Genomic DNA, 11511 nt, shown 5'->3' on the forward strand with positions numbered 1-11511 from the left:
GTGCACCAGTCTTTGCTGATGTCCAGGACAACAAGAGAGACTTCTTGCCAAGAGGCCATGCTCCTAGACACCTCTAGGGACATTGCAACAGTCAGTCTCCTAGGCTTTGGTTCTCAAACTTTTTAAATAGGGTGCCAGTTCACTGTCCCTCAGACTGTTGGAGGGCCGGACTATAGTAAAAAACAAAAGCTTTGGTTTGTGGGCCTTTAAATAAAGAAACTTCATAGCCCTGGGTGAGGGGGATAAACGTCCTCAGATGCTGCATCTGGTCTGCGGGCCATAGTTTGAGAGTCATAAAAACACCTTGATTGTCCCCCAAGGCCCTCTTTTCTTTTCACTCTATAGTATCTTACTTTGAGTGATCTCATCATCACCCATGGATTCCATTATTATCTATGAGATATTATCTATAATCTATGAGATATATTAACTATCATAGATATTATCATTATCTTCATAAGATAATGCTATGTATCACAAACTGCTTATAAGATACAGCAAATTGGAACTGCAGTAGATATCTCAACTCTACATGTTCATAAACTCCTTATCTTTAGATCTAAAGCTAAACCTCTTTTTAAAATTTCGCTTTTCAAGGACTCTACCCATCATATCAAGTCACCCAGGACTCCAATTTAAATGTGATCCTCAATTTTTCATTTTTATTGACTTATAGATCCTAACTTCATAATGTCTCTCAAGTATGCTCCTTTCTCTCCACTCACAAAGACCACTTTAGATTAAGCCCTTATCACCTATTGTTTGGACTATTGCAACATCCTTTTAATTGGTTTCTCAGATATAATTTTTTTCTCACTCCAAAACATGCTCCTTAGAGCTGCGGCTGTGCAGATCTGACCATTTATTTAGCATTTAATAAATGTTTGTGTTATTGCCTTGAATCTTTATAAATACCTTTGTGAAGTAAGAGAAGTACTGTATTGTCATCCTTGTTTTCTTGATGAGAAAACTGAAAAAACAAAGAGATGAAGTGATTTTCTACAGTGATACAATTTATGAGCTGAGGATTAAGAACTCAAGTCTTCTAATTTCAAATCCAATACATCATGACATTAAACTCTTAGAAACTTACTGAATTACAGAAACTTGGTCATTTGTCACATGAAGTGGATTTAGACAAGAAAGATGTGTGGTTTAGAACGTCAGAGTTTGGATTAAATAGTTAAGTCCCAAGGAAGTACCTGAGGGGCATGGAGATGAATGACTTGCTCTGCAAGTGAATGCCCAGGGCTGGATTCCAACATCTCCAGACTCCCAGCACAGCAGACATATGCTAGCTCTCTCTGCCAGCCAAGTGGCTTGATTGCTTTGACTGACTCAAGTCAAATAATCAGTGAAACTATTTACTTTCTGGTTTTGTTTTAAGAATTGACCAATCAGTTAGTCAAAACAGTTCACTCTGCATGGACATGATAATACCAGAATGGGATTTTTTTTTAAAATGTGATAATATTAAGTTAACATATTTCAATGCAAAAATATACTTTTTTCACTTTTGTTTTTAATTTGAAGTCGATATTGAAGAAGTAAGTAACTTGGCAGTAAACAAAAAGATAATCTTTGGAGTTAAGAAGACTTGGATTCAAGCCCTTGGAAAGGCAGCATGGAATAGGGAAAAAAATCAACCCACTGCCTTTATAGTCAAAGGTCCAGTGTTCAAATTCTTCCTCTGATACTAGCTAGGTGATCTTGGAAAATTTACTAAACCTTTCTGGTACTCAATTTCTTCATTTGTGAAAGAAAGGAGTCATCGAACTAGGTAATTTTTGAGGAGCCTTCTACTTTTTCATCTATGATCCTGTAACATCTTGCAAATAGCTCTCTCGCTCTCCTTCCCTCCTTTTACACACACACACACACACACACACACACACACACACACACACACACACACACTATAGAAAGTGAGACAGACAGATACATAGAGATAGAGATATTTCATAAAGACTCATAAGTGCCTAAGAAATGCTTTAACAATCTAATATCTTCTTTGATCTTCACAAAAGTCCTATAAAGATTTTGCAAAATTTACATATTGTTATTTTATAAATGAGGAAATTAAGAGCATCTAGGTTAAAAGACTGAGTTAGTAAATGTGAGTCAAGATTGAAATCTAGATATTCTTGATTATATATACATCCTAGCAAAATTGACGCTCCCCCCGCCAAAAAAAAAAAAAAAAAAAAAGGAAAGGAAAATGAAGTACACTGACCAGTTGATTATATTCTGCTTAATTTTGCACCATTAATTACTTCAAAAAATTTTCTGTCAAATAAATTTAAAGCAAACTATCAAAATCCATCTTCCAGTCCAGTCCTTCATGAAGATTTATTTATCAGCTTGAGTCTCCCAGGCTTTTTTTCTCCTTTTCTTCTTTTTCTTTTTTTCATTACTATCTCCCATTCTTCCATACCAATTTATTTCTTGACTGTGAAGTCAAATATGTAAAACAAGAAGTAATCAAATCAATTTACAAACTACTGACCTATGAGATGATTCCAATTATATATTGTTTCTTGTTGCTTTTTTGTTGCTCATCAATATTTGGTTGGTGTCTTGTTTCTCTCTTATCATTGTCACTTTTCAATGATCAACACATTATCTATTCTTGACTATATTCATCACTATTTGCTGTATCTATGGTTCCCCAAATCTGCCAAAAGTTGGAAGGTATATTACACCTCTGATCCTCAGAGGTCACTATACTTACTGATTAGAGACTTAACCTAACCATTCTTCTGAATGTTCTCCTTCTTTACTCTGCATCAGTTCATAAAAGTCTTCCCTAGTTTCTTTGAATTCTTCATCATATTATTGCCTCTTCCATAGAGGTTGTATTGTCTGTGCCTATTGAATTCATCTTGTCATAGGATGGGTGTTTTCCTCCCTTTGGCTTTCTGACAGAGGGTTTACAAAGAAAATATAACGAAATCTGAAAGTTGGGGAAAATGACACATTTTTGTGCAACTACTTTGTTTTACATGAATCACTCTTCTAAATACGCTTGAGGTAGTTAATATTCATTCATCTATCTAGAACTTGTCACTATATGTAGTATATTTAAGTCATGTTAAAACTGCATATGACACTTTGTGTTCTGCAATGCCTGGGCTGTCAGTCTGACTCTGCTTCAAAGTGTTTTGTGGAGACAGAGAGTCCTTCAAAGGTTATATGGATAGCCATCATTACTGACATCCTCATCTCCTTGCATCCTGCTGAGAGACTGCCTGATATAGTAGAAGGAACACAGGATTAGGAGCTAGAGACCAGTCACAACACAAGATGTATGAGCCTGAACAAGCTATCTAATTGTTCTGTTTCTCAATTTCCTCATCCACAAAATGGCAATAATATTTTAATTACTTGGCCTCTCAGAGATATTATGAGATTGTGGGAAAGCAAATCTGTAAATTATTATTCTTACACATACAAACAAATCACTTTACTTTTATGATAAAAAGAAGTCTAGAGAATTTAGGCAACATTTGCTCTCAGAGAATTTGCAGGATAGTTAAATCATTAGATTGTAAACTCTGAGATTAAGTAAAACATATTTTGCTTAAATTCTATAAAAATTCTTCAAAGTGAATCAATAATAGAAGCATCTCTAATCACATCTAATCTTGGGCAAATCAATTAATTCCATGGTTTTTATTTTTTTCACCAAAAAAAGTGCAGTTGAACTAGATATCCTTTGAGATCCCTAGTTGAATCCTGGAGTTAAAAGTGACCTCAACAGCCAAGCTATACTAGAAAAAATACCCACCAATACCAGAAGAAAAGATTCTTATCCACCCAAAACATATCCAATAAGTCATCATAGTCACTTCTTTAGAGGAAGGCAAATCCACCATCTCTTTAGGCATGTATCCCACTTTGGAACAGGTATAACTATTGGAATTTTTTTCCCTCTGATAACAAGCCTAAATCTGTCTCTGTAACTTCCCCCCCCCCTCACCGCTTGCTCATGGTTCTACTGTCTCATACCAAACAGAACAAATTTAATCCCTCTTTCACATGGCAATCCTTCAAATACTTTGAAACTGGGGATCAATTGTGCTGAATATTCACTTCACTAAACTAAACACCTACAATATTTTACTCTTGTTATAGATATGTCAAATCAGTTGACTTCTCTATTCATTGCTGTCCCTAACTATGATAGTTATTATTTAGTAATCTCTGAAGAACTAAACATCACAAGAAGCTGGATCTTGCTACTTCCTACCTGTCAGCTCTAGAGCTAAACTTGACTAAGGTGATCAATGTAACAGATCCTTTATTCAGTTAAAGTGACTACCTGATCTTCAGACTAATTAAACTTAGAAAGGGGTTGGGTGTGGTGGGCAGACACTATTCCTCAAAGAAACCCACCCTCCCTCTCAAAGAACACACAGATGAATTGTTCCTGGAGTTATATCCATGAAGCATTTGGTACATTATGCAAATAGAGCATCACACTCCTTGTCTGACTCCCCAACAACCATAAGTATAATTGCATTCATATTTCCTATGTCTTAAGTACTTAAAAATTTACAAGCCCATTTTCTTTTATAATGTTTCCCCCTTTGGAGGGGAGGGAGAGAGGGAAGCAGGCAGAGAAATCTATCAACAAATGAATCTAGCCATCAAAACCAATTTGGGCTCGCAATCCAAGGAGAAATGCCCACCAACATGCCCCGCTCTACTAAGTGAGAAGACTGTATAACGTTTTATCAGCTTAAATTACAGAGTCCATTTAAACAGAATTCCCCAGGGCCTTCAGAATTTGAACATTTACTGTAGTCAATTATCTTGACTCAGCCAGTGCATGAAATAAACCACTCCATTCTGTATCCTCAGTTCCAAACTCAAAAAAAAAAGGTGATCCCAGAGATAAACAGAGACTGGGGAAGAACCTCTCTAGTGTTCAATTACTTAAAAAAAAAAGGGGGGGATGCACCCAAACAATTGTTGAAGTAATTATTTATGCAAAAAATATGTGAAAGTTACAGTGACTCTGCATTCAAAGTCTAGTATGTGTCATTTGTTTTATTCATGATAAACAGATCATTTAGTTGGAAAAATCCCATCTGCTTAGATATATCTCTTATTATTTATGAGAACCATGTTTAGGAATGCAGGCGGCACATGTGCATAATTAATCCTGAAGAGAATTAGACATTGTTTGATTCACAGCTGAATGCAATTAGCATTAGGAAGTTTACATATGTTGGCAATAACACAGATTAGCAACTAAAGTGCTTGTTAAAAAATTTAACCTGAGGCTGCTGGAGCAGACCTCTCTTAATGATGCTTTAAATGTTGTTGATGAAGTAATAATCAATTTTGTTTTATAAATAGTAAATCAAGAATTTAGGTCTAATTAGCAGTGCTACAGATCACTTCACTTACATAGCCAATGTACTCATGATGTGCGCTCTGAACTTTCTTTGAGTCTTGTGTGCAAACAGTTGTTAAGGGAAGACACGATCCCTTTTGTTTAAAAAAAAAAAAAAACTCACAGCTGGTGAAGAGTGAGATGTCTGCATTGGGGAGGTTGACTCGGTGCTTGTGGCATTTAAGATGGGAGTTTTGCCTTTGTCCCTCTGCAGCTTTTAATTGCAGGAAGGAGAAACAATGCCCTTTCTCTCTTTCTCAAGCACAATCATTAGATGGCTTTACAGACTGTGAAACGAAGTCATCTAATGGGGAGGGAGGAGAGAGTGTAAATGATGAAAATGAGGATGAAAGTAAAATTGAGCTGTAATTGTTTCTACTTCAACTTTAAGAAGTTCACCATTAATTAAAATGTTTCTGCACCACTCACCACCAGACTGTTGGGAAGGAGGAGAGGCTGCTGTACCGAGCTGCTGACTGGCAGGGCTAGAGACCCTGCTGCCTCTGGGCTCTGCAAAGTCAGGTTTCTTATTCATTCTGGAGGTTCGGGGTTTCTTGTAGGTAAATAAACATGGCCTGAACACAAAGAAACTGAACTGGACAAGTATTCAGTGGAAACAGAACAGGTGGCTCTTATACAGGGCTCCTTGAGCAGCAGAGTGTTCTTGATTTGCATGGCTGAGTTCAATTCAGAAAATATTGAGTGCCTCCATGTACAAGAGGGTACCTGGGGGTGTAATGAATAGAACAGCCATCCAAGAGTCAGAAAGACCTCAGACACTTATCAACTGTTTAATAAGTCACTTAAACTTGTTTGCCTCAGTTTCCTCTTCTGTAAAATGAGCTGGAGAAAGACAATCGGCCGGTATTTTGGCTAAGAAAATTCCAAAGGGGATTGTAAAGAGTTAGATGTGACTGAAATGATTGAACAGCAACTATGGGCAAGGCTTTGTAAAAGGCATTAGACATATAAAAATGAAATACATGGCACAGTTTCCGCCAGAAAGGAACTTATATTTGATGGAGAGCTATGCTATGGATAGCAAGGGGAAATGTTGAAAATTAACTATGCACATATTTTGAGAAAAAATGGTTTATTAATGAAAGACAGGCTTTAATTCGGATAAAGGGAAAATCCAAACCAGGGCTATGGGAAAGTTTGAGGAAGGAGACAACGTTGGATGTGGGATGGGGTGAGGGAGGAGGCACACCAGAGATTTTTAGAGAGGAGATGACACAAACCAAGACTCAGTGAAAAATAAGGATTAGTCCAGTATAGCTGGAACCTAAAAAGCATGAGGCAAAGAAAATAAGATCAGGCTGGAAAGAAAGTTTAAAGGAGATTTTTAGACTTCTTTTTGTCTTTTATGTTATAGGCCAGGAATACTTAGCCTTTAGCAAGGGGAAATGTTGAAAATTAACTATGCACATATTTTGAGAAAAAATGGTTTATTAAAAAAAGAAATTGGCAAACACTACAAATCAAGATTTGTTTTGATTTTTGTCAATAGCTTTTGATCAATTTTTAAAGTAATAACTCTTTCAATATAATTGGCTTATTTTGTCACTCTATGTATTTTACTTTATATATTAATAAACATAATTCTGAGAAGGGTCCATAAGATTTATCAGAATGCTCAAGGCATCCATGGTAGGAAAAAAAAATAAAGGAAACCTGCTAAAGGTAAAAGGAAGTCACTCAAAGTGGTTTTTTAAAACAGGAAAATGATATCAGATTAGTAACAAGAAAAAAAAAAAAACTTTGACTATTTTTCTTTAGGTATACAAAGCTGAGAGGCACAGAAAAATATGTATCAGACCCTTCCCAGAACCACTCCTCAAACAGCTATACCATTAGGATAAGAAGAGAGAGGGCTGGTTGTTAAATTTTCAGTGTAAGAATTTACACCTCAGAAATTGACAAACACTTTTTTCTTTTTTGATCTGATTTTTCTTGTGAAGCAAGATAATTGTGGAAATATGTATTAAAGAATCGCTCGTGTTTAACATATATCAGATTACTTGCTGTTTGGGGGAGAGGGGGAAGGGAAAGAGAAAAAATGGAACACAAGGTTTTGGAAGAGGGAATGTTGAAAACTAACTATGTAGATATTTTGAAAATAAAAATCTTTAATAAAAAAATAGAAATTGTCAAACACTACAAACCAGGATTTGGTTTGTTGTTTTGAAAATAGTCTAGATTTTAAAAAGTGAAAAACTTAATAATGCAGACTGAACTTAAAATTGTGTTAATTTTGAGTCAATTGTTAAATATTTATCAACCCGTCTTTGGATACAATTATAAATTCTGTCCTTGGACACATTAGGAGGTCATGGTGTTGAGTGATAACATCAAACTTAAGTATGAAGAGGATGATCTTGACAATCTTGATGGAGAGGAGAAAGTCAGGAGTCAGAAACAATTAAAAGGTAATTACAATAGTCCTATGAAAGGTGATGAGAGCCTAGAGTGATTACTCTGTAAGAGAAGAGACTTAAGTAATGAATAGAGATGCCATACAAATAGGCTCAGTAGGCTAAGGTAAGTGTTGAATGGTGAGGAGGTGAGGACGGGATAAGAGTTTAGTATAAGTCTAAAGACTCAAGCCTAGAATATTAGTGACTCTGACAAAAAAGTAGGTTCTCACTGTACGTTCCATATATCAGCAACTAGTAAATGCTGTGATTTGAAAGGAAGCAAAAGAGTAAACTGACCAAAACCATCTTTTCCATTCACCCAATGTGCAAAGTTCTAATCTTTAGTTTCATTCTTTTATTCTTCTTTTCTTTTCATTCCTTCTAAGTCATTGTAATTACTTATGATAACATCAAATTAACAGCACTAACCACCATTGTGATAGGCAGTATGGCATGAATAGCAAGTTGTCCTGGATTCAAGACCTCCCCATGTTTGTTCAGTTGTGTTCTGACTCTATCCATTGGTGTGTTGGTACATATTTGGAGTTTTCTTGTTCAACATACTGAAGTGCTCTCTCTCTCTGTATCTCTTTCTCTCTCTGTCTATGTCTCTCTCTCTGTCTCTGTGTTTCCGTCTCTGTCTCTCTGTCTCTCTCTGTCTTTGTCTCTGTCTGTCTGTCTGTCTCTCTCTCTCTCTGTCTGTCTCTGTCTCTCTCTGGAGGGAGGAAGAGAGATAGCTATAAAGTATCTGAGCCTACATTTAAACTCCCACTGGTCCACCAAACTGCCTCAGTTATTGATCCATACAAAAAAAAAATCATACCATAATTTTTTATTTTAATAATAACTTTAATTTCAATAATCTTAATAATTTATTTTAATAATTTAAATAATTATATATATATTTAATTTTAATAATAATAATAATAATAACTTTAATTTTAAAATAATAATAATAGTTAACAGTTGCACAACACATATTAGGTGCCAGGCACTATGCTCAGTGCTCAGGCACTTTACAAAGATTATTTCATTTAATTCTTGCAACAGCTCTGTGAAGTGGGTGTTATTATCCCCATTTTATATATTAAGATAAACAGGTGTTAAATGATTTGCCCAGAGACACACAGTTAGTAAATGTCTGAGGCCACATTAGAACTCATCTTCCTGATTCCAGACCCAGATCTCTATCCACTATAATACCTTGCTACCGGGATACACATATATGTATGTATATATGTATATGTACACACACATTTATATACATGTATATATATATATATATATATATGTGTGTGTGTGTGTGTATCCAACACACATTTATATATATATATATATATATATATATATATATGTGTGTATATATATATATATGTATATATATATATATGTATGTGTATATATATATATATCCAAAATTATTTGGAGTATAATTGAGTAAATTGCTAGAGACCAGACTGCCAGATTGTTAATTTGATGGTACCATAAGTAATTATGATGACTTAGAACTTAAAGCCAAAAAAATTTGAATTTAAATCTCACTCCTGACACTAGTTGTGGTTCTCCCTTAACCTCTCTGATAATCAATTTCCCTGTATGTAAAACAGACTCAATAAGAACTAGGCTAATTCACAGTATCATTGTAAAGCATTTCACGAGGGTTTTGCAAAAAGCACATGATGAGGATTTTGCAAATCTTTAAACCACATGAACACTTACCGTTGCTACTGTTTTTACAGTTGTGGCTCTTACAAACCTATGTGTATTTATATGTATGCATATGGATATGTGTACACATACATGTATTTGTATATATAGGTTTGTGTGTATATATAAATATACATATGTAAGTGTGTGTTTTTATATACATGTGTTTACGTGTGTGTTGTACATACATGCATATACATATATGTGTATTTTTATATAAATGATATTTTAGTTCATAATGAGAGGAAGGAGAGAAGTCAAGAAAACTCAGTCAGAATTCAAATGGACCCTAATTCCTTTTATGTGTGAGGACATCAAGAAAGTGTTGACAAAATAAGTAAAGGCTAGAATACAAGAAGGAGAATCAGGAAACAGAAACAAAGCAGCTCAGATTTAGAAAGGTTTGCAAAGTCTCACTTTTTAGTGAGTCTCCCTGACATATGACTTAAAAATCCTGGCTATGGTATTCTCAATAACTGTTATACAGTCTTTCCTTTAAGACCATCAGGGAGAGGGGATGGACAATCGCTCTAGAAAATCTGTTCTGATTGTGGAGAGTTCTAATTGTGACAAAGTTTTTCCTTGTACTGAGACCAATACTGTCTCTAGTTCTGCCCAGAAACCTGATCCAGCTTCCACATGCTAGTCCTCCAAATACAAGTTCCCCTAAAGGTCTTCTTTCTTTAGACTGAGCATTACAAGCTCTTTTCCATTAAACCTCATCTGGCATGGTCTCTGGTCCTCTCAGAGTCCTGGTTGCCCTTTTCTAAAGCTTACCCCCATTATTCTTGAATTGTTGCCTCTAGGAGTGAGCATGGTATTATAGATGTGGTCTGATTAGGGCAGAATATAGCAAATCTATTCATTCTTTATGTTTGTAGTATACATATACATTCAATTTTTATAGGTACTTTCCAGCCACGTCTTACCCAATTTTCATTCGAGAAGTTGATTTTTAGAGTTTAAATGCATAACTTTATATTTATTGATATGAAGTTTCATTTTATTAGATTTGATCCAATCATGTAGAGCCAGGGGTCTTCAAACTTTTTAAATAGGGGGCCATTTCACTGTCCCTCAGACTGTTGGAGGGCTGGACTATAGTAAAAGCAAAAACTGTTTTGTGGGCCTTTAAATAAAGAAACTTCATAGCCCTGGGTGAGGGGGATAAATGTCCTCAATTGCTGCATCTGGCTCACAGGCCTTAGTTTGAGGACCCCTGATGCAGAATCATAATTAAGGTGGGGCAACTGGAGTGTGAACTATGTCACAAGTTAGATTCTCTTTATGCCATACAAACCATGTTCTAGATATTCCCTCATAAGGGATGAAATCCTCAGCAAAAGGTATCCTAAGGTTGCTACCCATCTCTAACCAAATGTACTTAAAAAGTGGATTTACAGGCACATTTCATGCTGTTTTTCCAGAACAAAAATTTATAGTTACATTTCTTCCTGTTTGAGATATTTTTTTGAATCCTGACTCTCTTTTTAAATGCATTGTCTATTTCTTTGAACTTTGTATCACATGGAAATTTGACAAGCATTCCCTTTGTGACTTCATCCAAGTCACTGATTAAAAATGTTGAATAGTTCTTTGTTGAAAAGTTGGCTCTCTAGGTAGGAGAAGAGGAGGAAGAGGGATATATTTGGATATAAAGATGATATAAAAACAAAAAGTTACAGTTTTAATTTAAAATGCCTTAATAGCATAAGGCCAAAGTAATTCTTTGGACCCTCTAATAGAAACCCCCTCTGAGGTGACATCCATGCATGAATATCTACTCTTTGGATCCAATCTCTTAACCAATTCCAAACTCACCCAATTTCAACAGTCCACTCCTTTTTACCTTATCAACAAGATGGAAAAGAAAGATTGGCTGAAATCTAAGCATATCTTAAAGCCTAAAATTTAGGTTGCATGTCACACTATACCTAATTTTTCTTTTTTTTATCATGAATTCTTGATGAGTCATTAATTATCCAC

The sequence above is a fragment of the Antechinus flavipes genome, chromosome 5, assembly GCF_016432865.1.
Source record: "Antechinus flavipes isolate AdamAnt ecotype Samford, QLD, Australia chromosome 5, AdamAnt_v2, whole genome shotgun sequence".
NCBI lineage: Eukaryota > Metazoa > Chordata > Mammalia > Dasyuromorphia > Dasyuridae > Antechinus > Antechinus flavipes.